Below are 11,535 nucleotides of genomic sequence, written 5' to 3'. Positions count from 1 at the left end.
TGTAATGTATAGACTAAGTCCTAGTTTGATAAATACTAGAATTTCATGCTTGTGGCATGTTATTTCCTATTTGCCATACTATTGTTTTGTCGTAGCTTCTTGGAAATCTGAAGTGGATTTTGTAGGGTAACAGGCTTGTGGTGAGCAATTAGAAATGAAGTTTCATTTTTCTCATAGCGTGATTTTCTCATTTATTTTATTCTCTTATGATAAGCACACATATAGCCTCGATGTTTATGTCATTTGAGCCATGAAGGAGTATAGACTGATATGTATCCTTTGGTGATTGAGGTTAGTTGTTTCTAAATAGTATTATGTTTTGATGGCTTTCTTCAGAGGTGCCTCTGTGCTTTTAAAGCTTCGTTCTCGTATTGCTTTTAAAGCTTCGTTCTCGTATTGTAAGTAAAATTTGCTTCAGTATATTATGCTTGAAGTACTCTTATCCACCAACTGGATCCAAATGGACTCTTTCTTTCTTTGGTCTTAATTTTATCCGAAAGATTTCTTTTATATCTATGTCCCGAAATTGTATAATCCATTCACCTTGAAGTGTCAAATTATGCTCTATTGGGCCTTTGCTGGTTAAGGTGTTGACTATTGCAATACTACGTCCCAAGTTCGACTCCTTCAACTAAACTACCTTACAGTGGCTAATATTATACAAACCAAAAAGTCACTTTTTAGAAGGCTTGGCTTGTCCTAAGGTGTCAATTTCCATGATTAATTGTGAAAGTATATAATTATATTTATTTAATTTTCATCTGAAATTGTAACAGGAAGGAAATTCCGCCTTGGAAAGTGGGCACTAGAGGTGGATATGAGGACTGCAGTTTTCAGTAAATTGGAACATGCATTTGTCCCCATTATATAAATCTGAAAATAATCAGTCATTTTTCAACATAAAAGCATGAACTCTTCTCTTCTATTTACATCATCTGCATCATTTAAAGGTGTTCTTCATTTCAGATGCAGCAATCTAATCTTAATGGTTCTGTTTGTTGGCTTCAGATGCAAAATGCTTCTGATCTTGTATGATTTAGTTATTTTATAGGACATATTTGAGGGTTCTTTGGGTGTGAATTATCAATTTTTATCTGTTTCAAAACAAACTACTTTTATGTGTTGATGAAATAACATTCCCCTTTACCATGGAGGAAAGGTTGTTTTGGTGTTCTTTACTGTTGAAACCCTCTTTTGAGATTGGGGTTATGGTATCCTGTAATCTTTGTGCCAAAAATAGCTTGAATACAATTAGGTTTACACCAAAAAAGAAGAAAAAGAAATGGGAAATATTGTTCAAACATATAAAATCAATGCAGATTTTCCATGTTATTTCTTTTTCATCTTGTGCATGATCTTCATGCTCAGTTAAAGGGACTTATAGATGAGCAGCAGGTATGTGCTTATTCTTTTGCAATATCGTCTGTTGCTCCTGGTAATTTTATACTGAATTATATAAAATTTTTTTGACTCTTTTTCTAACTTGTCTAAATTACTGCTTTGATAGAAGGAAAAAGCTTATATAAGGTTCCCACCTTAAAATGTAGAATTAAGGTGCACTTCTAAAGTCCTTCGAGAAAATGTTGTTTTGATATTAAAAAAACATTTAATTAATCATCTCGAGATGTATATATATGGAGAAAGAAAAAGATTTCAAATCCTAAGAATAATACATATTGCATCACATTATCTGGACCATCTATTTTCAAGATTTTCATGTGTTATAGATCTGCTTAATTTGAGCTATTTTTAAAGTTTAAGATCTTATAATTAAAGATGAAAATAGATTCTTACACCATCTTAAGAATTTTTGACACCAAAATTGCATCTCAAGACATGATTTTGGAGGTACTCCTTACTTTGTTCGTTGAAAGTTGCAACCTTATGCAAACCACACCCTTGATAAAAAGACCTTGATTAATATAAAACTAGTAAACTACGGTTGGAATCCATGACCTCTGGAAGAATTATAGTCAAGTCTATCGTCATGTGAGTCAAGCACACAGTAATTCTCATGTCATACTAGATGATATATTCTGCCAAAAGTGTATATTTTCTATCTTTTTTGAGCCCCATGACAACCATAAGTATATTCCCTTTGATTTCCAACAACTCTGGTTTAAAGTGTGAAATTGGTATTACAAGAGGCAGATTATGTGGATTTAGCTAATCCTAAGGGAAGAGCTTGAAGAGTAGCCCGTTAGAAGAAGAAAAGTCTATAATAGTGCTTGGTGTGTTTATTTCCTGTTCCTGTGGCACTTGGTTGATAAATGATTTCTTTTGCCATGTGATTATGGAAGCTGATTGTAAACTTCTATTGACTGTCAGAGGAACAAAAATGTTATAATGTGTAAAGGTCATGTTATGATGAATGAACTGGAGAATATATATTTTCCCTCTGAATGATCACCGTTGAGCCCCTCGGTGCACTCAGAAAATGACACATCTCACTTTCTTAAAAGATTATGCTTCTGTTTTTTTTAGACAATTGTTAACAATTGTATTGCTGTAGAGAGAAAGAGTATAGTAATGTGTTCATCCAAGAGTGCCCTCTAGGCGGGACTCTCGCTAAAAATAGGTCAGTAGACCCTGTGCAAAAATTTGGGTTATAAGATTACCCCCTTACAAAATTTTACAAGAAAGTGGCAAGGAAAGGGCTTATAAAAATGCCCATCCGCCTTGAGATGTATAGTGCGAAAATAAAGAAAAGAAAAGACCCAAAAAATTTAGGTTGAGGTCCACTGGTCCAGTGCAAAAAAGAAAGTGGACCCTGTATGAGCAGCTTGATCCCGACTTCTAGTGCCCTCCTTCGCCAGTCCATCTGCAATATCGTTGGACGTCCGCCAAGTATGCTTCCATGAGACGTCCATAGCCCTGCAAATTTGGTAAAGCTCGTAAAAAACTGGGGTCAAATGCCATGGTGGATCACTCGTTCTACTAGCCCAAGAGATGACATTTTTCGAGTCACCTTCCACTATCAGTCTTGTGCCCTAGAAAGGGTTGAACTTTTTCAAAGCTAGGAGGAGGGCTAAGGCTTCCGCATGGTGAGAGTCCTTGAGGCCAAGGTCTTCAGAGATGGTGAGGAGTATACTGCCTTCAAAGTCTCGAAAGACTCCTCTTGACCCTGTTGGACCAGGGTTCTCCAAGGAGCATCTGTCGAAATTTAATTTGATGCTGCCTTGTGGTTGGTGGTAACTAGTTGCTTGGCCTTCTTACCCCCGGTGGTTGATGATGAAGGATGTTTCCCCATTGTGAGAGGAAGAAAGTTCCTGGAATTCTGGCAAAGAACTTATGGTTGGAGGCCCACCTTGTGCAAAAGTGCCGGAGTTTGAAGCTTAGAGCCTCAGAAGATTCTTGAGTTTCTTTCTAGCCACACTATCCATATGGTAGCAGCTAAAGTCGCCTTCGACAAGATTCTTCCTGCCTTAGGCCAACTTGATTCAAGGTTATAGGTTAGGAGGGCTTTTACCGAAGGGGGGGGGGGGTTAACCCATTCTATGCCAAATAGTTGTAATACCCTGCCCCATAGGTCAAAAGAGAAGTCACATAGAAAGAACAAGTGGAGGTTTGTTTCCTCCTCACATTCACATAGGGCGCACCTATTAGGGATGGGGACCCCTCTTCTTTGTAGGTGATCGATTGTGAGGACCTTTTGTGAAAAGGCCAGCTAGTCGAAGGTCTGCACTTTTGGTGGAGCAATAGTGGACCAAACTCTAGAGAAGGGATCATGGGTGGTGGGTAGGGAAGTAAGACTTTTATAGAGGGAAGCCACCGAGAACTTGCCCGAGGGGGTTTAGGTCCAGACAATTTCATCTCTACCATGGGAAACAAAAAGAGGGAGTGTAAGGTGTTCAATAGCCGCTGGAAATCAGCAGTTTCTTCTTCAGTTAGGTTCCTTTGAAAAGAAGGATTCCAAACTTTACGGCCTCCTAAGAGGCTTAATTCCTGGGCAATGGAGGAATCTTGATCTCGGGAAAGGGAAAAGAGGGTTGGGAAGACTTCATGCAGAGGGGAAGGTTCACACCATAAGTCTTGCCAAAATTTTATTCTCGAGCCTTCTCTCAGATGAAACCTTATGTGTCTTTTGACTGTGGCCAGCACTGTAGAGAGGGACTTCCAGGCTTTTGACACGTTATGGCCTTAGGCTCTTCTTGAAAGCCAGGTTTCTAAGGGGATTTCGTATTTGTGCTTTAATACATGTGCCCAAAGGGCATTAGGCTAAACGCCACCACCATTTCCCTAGCAAAGCAGCGTTGTGTTTGCAAAGGACCCTTATCCCTAAGCCTCCCTTCTCTTTTGGTTAATGGAGGCTTAGAGATTATGCTTCTGTTATGCTGGAGCTTTAGATACTTACTAGTAGTCATTGGGAATGACACTTATTAGTAGTCAGTGGAAAAGTTGTACTCTTGAAACTACTTGCAGATGTACAAGACCCTTTCATAAATGAAGGACTTTCTGTGACTTGAGAGCATGATCACTTCATAAAGAAAGAACGGAATTTAATGTCCTAAAAGAAAATTTTATTTCAAACCCTTGGCTGCGGAGACTCTGCAGTTGCAGAAGCAAACAAGTTGAATTAAGCATTAGCATCCCTCCTCTCCATGGGAATATAATAACTCAATGATCAGAGGGAAACAAACGCTGCTGGGTGTTCCTAATTAATGAATAGATCAACAATAAACAGAGGAATCAGATACGTAGGTGAGCAGAAAGACTGAGCAGAAAGACTGCACCTTTAAATTTAAGAAATGGAGGATATCCAACATGGTTTCAAACAGAGCTTCTGATTGTCACTTCAACATCGTCAAAAGAATGGAGGACACCTCGAGTCTGAATTAAATCAGCTTTGGAGTTCTTTCCACTGTTATAAAGCAATTCTAAACTCGTAGGAGCTTTCTATCTTGTCAATCTTCTTATTGGTTTTCTGTCCTATCATTAACTCAAAAGTCCTATCCCGATTGATTTTATTTAGCATTCAATAAATAAAGCCATCAGAAGCTTTATAATCAGATTACTTCTAATCACTCTCCACTTGCACACAATCATTCAGCACGAAAGATATACCATAAGTCGGGAGCTTTTATTTGAGGACTGGTTCATTAATATGAATATATGTATAGTATGGCCTTTCGTATATTTTCCATCACGCATGCATTTTACTGTATCAAGTCTACGAGTCCAAAAAATGATGAATTCCCATCAAAGTTTATACTAAGATCAACCTTTTGTAAATGCCGCCTTATTTATTTCAAAACCACTTACAATATGCAAAATCACAAACCCTTTTTTTTTGTTTTGTTTTTTTTGAACATTTACACAAACAAAATCACAATACTTGCAATTGAAGAATGCTAATAAAAGGTGCTAAAACTGATTAAGGTATCATTTCAATTTTCGTCACCCACAATGTGAGTAACCCTGGAATTCTAAGTGGAAACCATGGGGTCAAGAAGAACAGCTTTACATACTTAGGATATGGTGATCAAACCAAGAAATGTTACATGGTGATATTCATTTGGAACCCAGCACTGCTACCAATCAAGCACCACCGCTCTACATTGCAAACAATGTCCTCAAAAGACCATATTTTCATCAAGATGCCAAACTGGTTGCAATAATGTTGGCTTCACTCTCAAGACTCTCAAGACCCTTGGAGTTCCAACTTAGGATATGGTGATCAAACCAAGAAATGTTACATGGTGATATTCATTTGGAACCCAGCACTGCTACCAATCAAGCACCACCGCTCTACATTGCAAACAATGTCCTCAAAAGGCCATATTTTCATCAAGATGCCAAACTGGTTGCAATAATGTTGGCTTCACTCTCAAGACCCTTGGAGTTCCAACTTCATTCTAGACACGGAGTTCCAAAACAGCTCCACTCAAGGAAAAAGTTTTATAAGGATACAACCTTACTTGCAGAAAAGTAAGGTTGTCATCCGAAGTAAGGTTGCGTTAATATGCACCATCTACTTTATTTGATTGTGTAGATTTGACATTGTCTTAAAAGACATATCATTTTATGACATTGCCTTAAAAGTGTGCCAAATCGATACCTTCTTAACTCAAATAGACAGTATAGAACACTACAACTTTATTTCTACAAGTAAGGTTGTATCTTCATGCAAGCCTCACTTTTCTTTAAATGAAAATTGAAATCAACCTATTGATGACTAGTCTACTCAGCAATGACACATATACATTTGCGAATATAAAACTCAAGGAATTTAAAACTAAAAAAAGTATATAAAGAGACTATTTACTTTTGCTACAAGGAGGTTATAAATGCTATTGTCCATCATATTTCAAATTAGGTGGTTATAAGAGTGTGATTGACTAGACTCAATATTAAAAAAAAAAAAAAATAAAAAAATCGAACCTAGTGGCACACCTCAAAGAATCTAATTTGGCATCTGATGGCGAAGAGTAATTGTGACCTCCTTATGGTTAAGATAAGTGGTCTTATAGTATACAATACCCTAAAATTATCACATAGTTCTAAAAAATATGTCAAAATATTTATAGGGAGAAACTATATTAAATTTTCAATCTTAGATAGAGAAACTACCTCAAAGTTAGAGGGAGAAACTATATCAAATTTCATGTTTTTGAGGGATAAACTATATCAAGTTTCAAGTTTTAGAGAGAAACAATCTTAAAATTTTTAGAGAAAGAAACTACATCAAACTTTTTAGAGTGAGAAGCTAATTTCAAAATCTAAAAGAGAAACTATTTTAGAATTTTTAGAGAGAGAAACTATCTAGATTTTTTTAAGTTCTAGAGACAAACAATCTCAACATTATCAAATTTTAAATTTTAGAGAGAAAAACTATCTCAAAATTTTAGAGAGCGAAACTATTTTAAAATTACATAGAGAGAAACTATCTCAAAGTTTTTAGAGAGAGAAGCTACTCAAATTTCAAAAGTTTAGAAAGAGACACTATCTCAAATTTTTTTAGAGAGAAAAACTATCTTAAATTTGTTTTAGAGAAAGAATATATCAAAGCTGTTAAAAGCAAATTTTATAATTTAGAGAGAGAACAATATCAAAAATTTTAGAGAGAAACTATATTAAATTTCAAGTTTGCGAGAGAGACAAACTCTCCTAAAGTTTTTAGTGAGTGAACCTACTCAAATTCCAAAGTTTTAGAGAGATAAATTATATCAAAATTATTGGTTAGAGAACCTCTCTCAAATTTGTTTTAGAGAGAAATTTAGTCAAATGCTTTAGAGGGGGAAGCTATACGCAATTTCAAGTTTTAGAGAGAGAGAAACTCAAAATTTTTAGAGAGAAACTATTTCAAATTTCAAGATTTAGAGAGAGAAACTATCTCAAAATTTGTAGAGAAAGAAATTATCTCAAAAATTTTAAAGAGAGAAACAATCTCAATTTTTTTTAATGGTATCATTATCAAAGCGTTTTTCCAACTAATTGAGGTCGATTATGCTAATCCCGATTCGCCATTCTGCTCTATTAGCTCTATTAAGGGTCAGTGAGGTGATAAGTCCCCATATTATTTCTCACTACTTCAAACTATGGCCTTTCGGGCCTATGCCATGCCCTTTTTGAGCCTTCTACTTGAACTCATTGGCACCTTCTAAGAGGTGACGTACTGGGTCTCCACTACATATGGTCAGCCCACTTAAGTCTGCGTTCTCTCATTTTATTGCCCATTGGTACCACACCTAAGTTTTTTCGAGTGTTTTCATTTCGAATTCTATCCCTTCTTGCCTTGCCACTCATCCATCTCAATAACTTTATCTTAGCTACACTCATTTTATGAGTATTTTCTTGACCGCCCAACATTATGCTTCATAAAGTAACGCTAGTCTTATAACTGTCCTATAGAACTCACCATTTGTCTTCATTGGTATGCGACAATCACATAAAACTCCAGTTGCATATCTCCACTTCACTCACCCAACTCTAATTCTATGTGTGACTTCTTCCTGAATCTTTCATTTTTCCTAGATTATCAACCCAAGATATCGAAAGTGTATTCTTCTTGGTATTTCTTGGCTATCAATCTTAACTACTTCCTCATCATCTCTACTCATATTATTACTAAACTTGCATTTCATATATCCTGTCTTAGTCCGACTAATTTTAAAACTTTTAGATTCTAAAACATCATTTCAAAGTTCTAACTTTGGGTTGACGCCGTTTTGGGTCTCATCGGTAAAACTATATCATCAACGAACAACATGCACCACTGTACCTCAGCTTGTAAGTACCTAGTTAAGTCATCCATAATTAAAACAAAGAGGTATAAGCTCAATGCTGAACCTGATGTAGATTTATTATCATTGAAAAGTCATTTGTCTCTCAACAAGCTGTTCGTATACTAGTTAGTGTTCCTAAGTACATATCTCCCACCAAATCGTTTAGTGTTTGGAGACTCCATTTTTTTTTTTTTTTTCCAATCTCCACCAAATAAAATATCTAGGTACTCTAGCATAATATTTCTTTAGATCAATAAAGACCTTGTAGATGTATTTTTCCTTTGCCCTATAGTTTTGTGTCTTAGTCGTTACTCAATCACTCTCTCGCATAACTTCATACTGTGACTCATAAGTTTGATTCCTGGATAGTTCGCACAATTATGTATGTCGCGTTTATTTCTCAAAAACCTCAAAAAATCAACAATCTATATTGGTTTCAATCTTAGAGGTAAAGTCCCCAACATCATAAAAAGCTTTTTCTATAGAGAGAGTAACTTGAAGGGCAAAATAGGTGACACGCCCTTCACGAACCTTCATCTGCAAATGTTTTGAGGTTGCAAACCATCATTTACAAATCTAGCTCTAAAAATGTTTTGAGCGATTTGATGAAAGAGAGAAAGAGATGTGAGACCTGCTTAATCTAGCTCTAAAAATGTTTTGAGCGATTTGATGAAAGAGAGAAAGAGGTGTGAGACCTGCTTGAGAGTGGGAGAATGGTTTTTGTAAGTGCGACTTAGAGCGGGAAGGTTGGGCGGGGAGGGGCTCAGCGGGAAGGTTGGACAGGAAGGCGTGATGAGGGAAGCGAATCGTTCACGGTTACGGGCAAATTTGGCTTAGCATCATAGTTTGTTTTGATGGGGAATAAAATCTAATGGGGTTATCCAAACGGTTTCTAGTTGCTAACTCAATTTTTTTTATTTGAAATTAAAAAATATTCCAATTTTGGGTACATCCAAATTGGCCCTTAATAATGTCGTATATATAAATACAGATATATAGCATAGATAAAGTAGATATTATATTATAGTTAGATATCCCTTAACTGTGGCATAACAATGTTGTATATATAAATATGGATACAAGTAGATATTATATTATAGTTAAATATTTTACTATAGTTAAGGGTAAGACATTTGTTTCTTCAATTAGATGAGAACCCTATAGGCCAACTGAGTTAAAGGTAGTGTATCTAACGAGAAAGAGAGCCTGGGTCAAGAGAATATATATAGGTCTATACATGTTACGCTACCAGTAAGGATAGAACTCTCAATGTTTTAGGTATAATTCTAGAGTGATCCCAAAAATTGTAGGACCTATGTTTTATACTCATTTCTCTCTCTCTCTCTCTTTTTTTTAATTCATTAATGTTAACTTGAAGTTAAAGAGCAATACACTTGGCCCTTGAACTAAATGAGGACCCTACATGGAGAGAATTTATGGTAACTACCCAAGGAGAGATACTCTAGGTCAAGAGTATCTATATATCTATTCTACATAGAATCAGTAAGTAGAAGAGTGTTTTAAGGTAGGGCACCTAATGAGAGAGAGACTATAGGTTAAGAGAATATGTAGGTCTAAGAGAGATTTCAAATATGTAGGGACCTATAAACAGTTGATAATGTTTCCTTTTTTGGAAATGTTAACTTAGTAAGTTGCTGGAATAGAACCCTAGACATGCTCCAAGCCTAGAAGCAATTCCTTCTCTTTTGCACCTTGGTTTTCGGTCTTTTTTTCCCTACGTCAAGGAAATTTTATCATTCAACTTGTCTTCTCTCTGTTTATAAACTTTGTAGAGATTAAGATTTTAGAGGTTACATGTGAAACCAAAAAATCTTCTAATCTTGATTGAGAGAGCTTTTTATGAAATTTGAAAAAGGAATTAACTTCATGGTAACTATACAAGATTCATTGTGATTGTCATCTATATATAGAGCAACGTATTTGTGTAATTTTTTATCCAAAAATAATGAAGATGTAGCCAGTTAGGGCTTTGGATCCATCAACGTAAGGCTTCGCCTGAACCACGTAAATATTGTGTTATCGGTTCTCTCTTCTTCTATCTCTATGTATACTCCGAAAACCTCTGCCCTAGTGCCGTGCAAAAAAAAACATCCGCTCTAAAAAAAACTTCGCTTCAGTACACCAACTTGAGGAGAGTGTTGAAGATAGTCAAATTGACGGGTCAAGTTGGTGTGTTGAAGATAGACAAGTTGGTGTGTTGAAGATAGACCAAGTCAAATTGACTGGTCAAGTTCGTTATTGGTGATAAGCCTCATATTATTTTCATCTGATTCATTGTGATTGGTCGTTATTGGTGATAAGCTTCATATTATTTTCATCTGATTCATTGTGGTTGGTTATTGGTGATAAGCCTCAAATTATTTTCATCTAATTCATTGATTGTCTGTTATTGGCGATAAGCCTCATATTATTATTTTCATCTGATTCATTGTGATTATATATAGAGGCATGTATTTGTGTAATTTTAATCGAAGATGTATGTGGACGTAAGGCTTCGGCCTGAACCACGCTTTTCTCTTATTCTCTTCTTTTTCTCATGTAATTTTTTATCCTTCTTTTCTTTTTGTCATGTATTTGTGTAATTTTTTATCCAAAAATAGTGACTCTTTTTTTTCTCATGTATTTGTGTAATTTTTTATCCTCTTCTCTTCTTTTTCTTATGTATTTGTGTAATTTTTTATCCAAAAATAGTGAATATGTAGCCAGTTAGGTTTTGGATATGTGGACGTAAGGTTTCGGCCTGAACCAGGCTTTTCTCTTTTTCTTCTCTTCACATTCAATGTGTTATCTCTTTTCTCTTCTTCTCTTCTCTTCTTTTTCGATTCACATTCAATGTCAGGCCACGTAAATCTCTTGTTTTGCACATTCAATGTCAGGCAACGTAAATCTTGTGTTATCTCTTTTCTCTTCTTATTCTCTTCACATTCAATGTCTGTGTATACGCTCTTGAACTTTATCGTAAAAACTTTAACATGGTATCAGAGGAAAAAAAAAAAAAAACCTTCGGTTCTCCCAAACCAAACCTTAACAGGCGAATAAAAACCCTTAGGTTGTTAGGTTTAGATAAGTGTATATCACTATAATAGTGGGATTAGGTCAAATCCCTCCCTTCCATTTGAGCGAGAATGTAGGAAGGCATCTATATTTCATGACTTTCTCCTAAATTTTGTCTGATAATTCCAAAGTCCGTAACTTTCTATCTCTACCATCTATATTTAGGTATTGTTTCTTGCTGTAAAAGAGGCATCTATATTTATTGATTGACAGGAGAAAGTATTAAGGAAGGAGG

General features: G+C 35.7%; 1 long non-coding RNA gene across 1 annotated transcript; it reads left to right on the top strand.

The window, feature by feature from the left end:
* The first annotated feature begins 286 nt into the window (after positions 1-286).
* LOC148779345 (uncharacterized) lies at positions 287-1,174 on the top strand. The gene is made up of 2 exons (XR_016046508.1): positions 287-373; positions 777-1,174. It is a non-coding gene; the product is annotated as an uncharacterized LOC148779345 (long non-coding RNA).
* The last annotated feature ends 10,361 nt before the right edge of the window (positions 1,175-11,535 follow it).

Source organism: Amborella trichopoda, chromosome 12 (genome assembly GCF_054954075.1).
Source record: "Amborella trichopoda isolate Santa Cruz 75 chromosome 12, AtrichopodaSantaCruz75HAP2 v2.0, whole genome shotgun sequence".
Lineage (NCBI taxonomy): Eukaryota > Viridiplantae > Streptophyta > Magnoliopsida > Amborellales > Amborellaceae > Amborella > Amborella trichopoda.
Note: the sequence above shows the minus strand (reverse complement) of the source record. Positions and strands in the feature narration are given on the sequence as shown.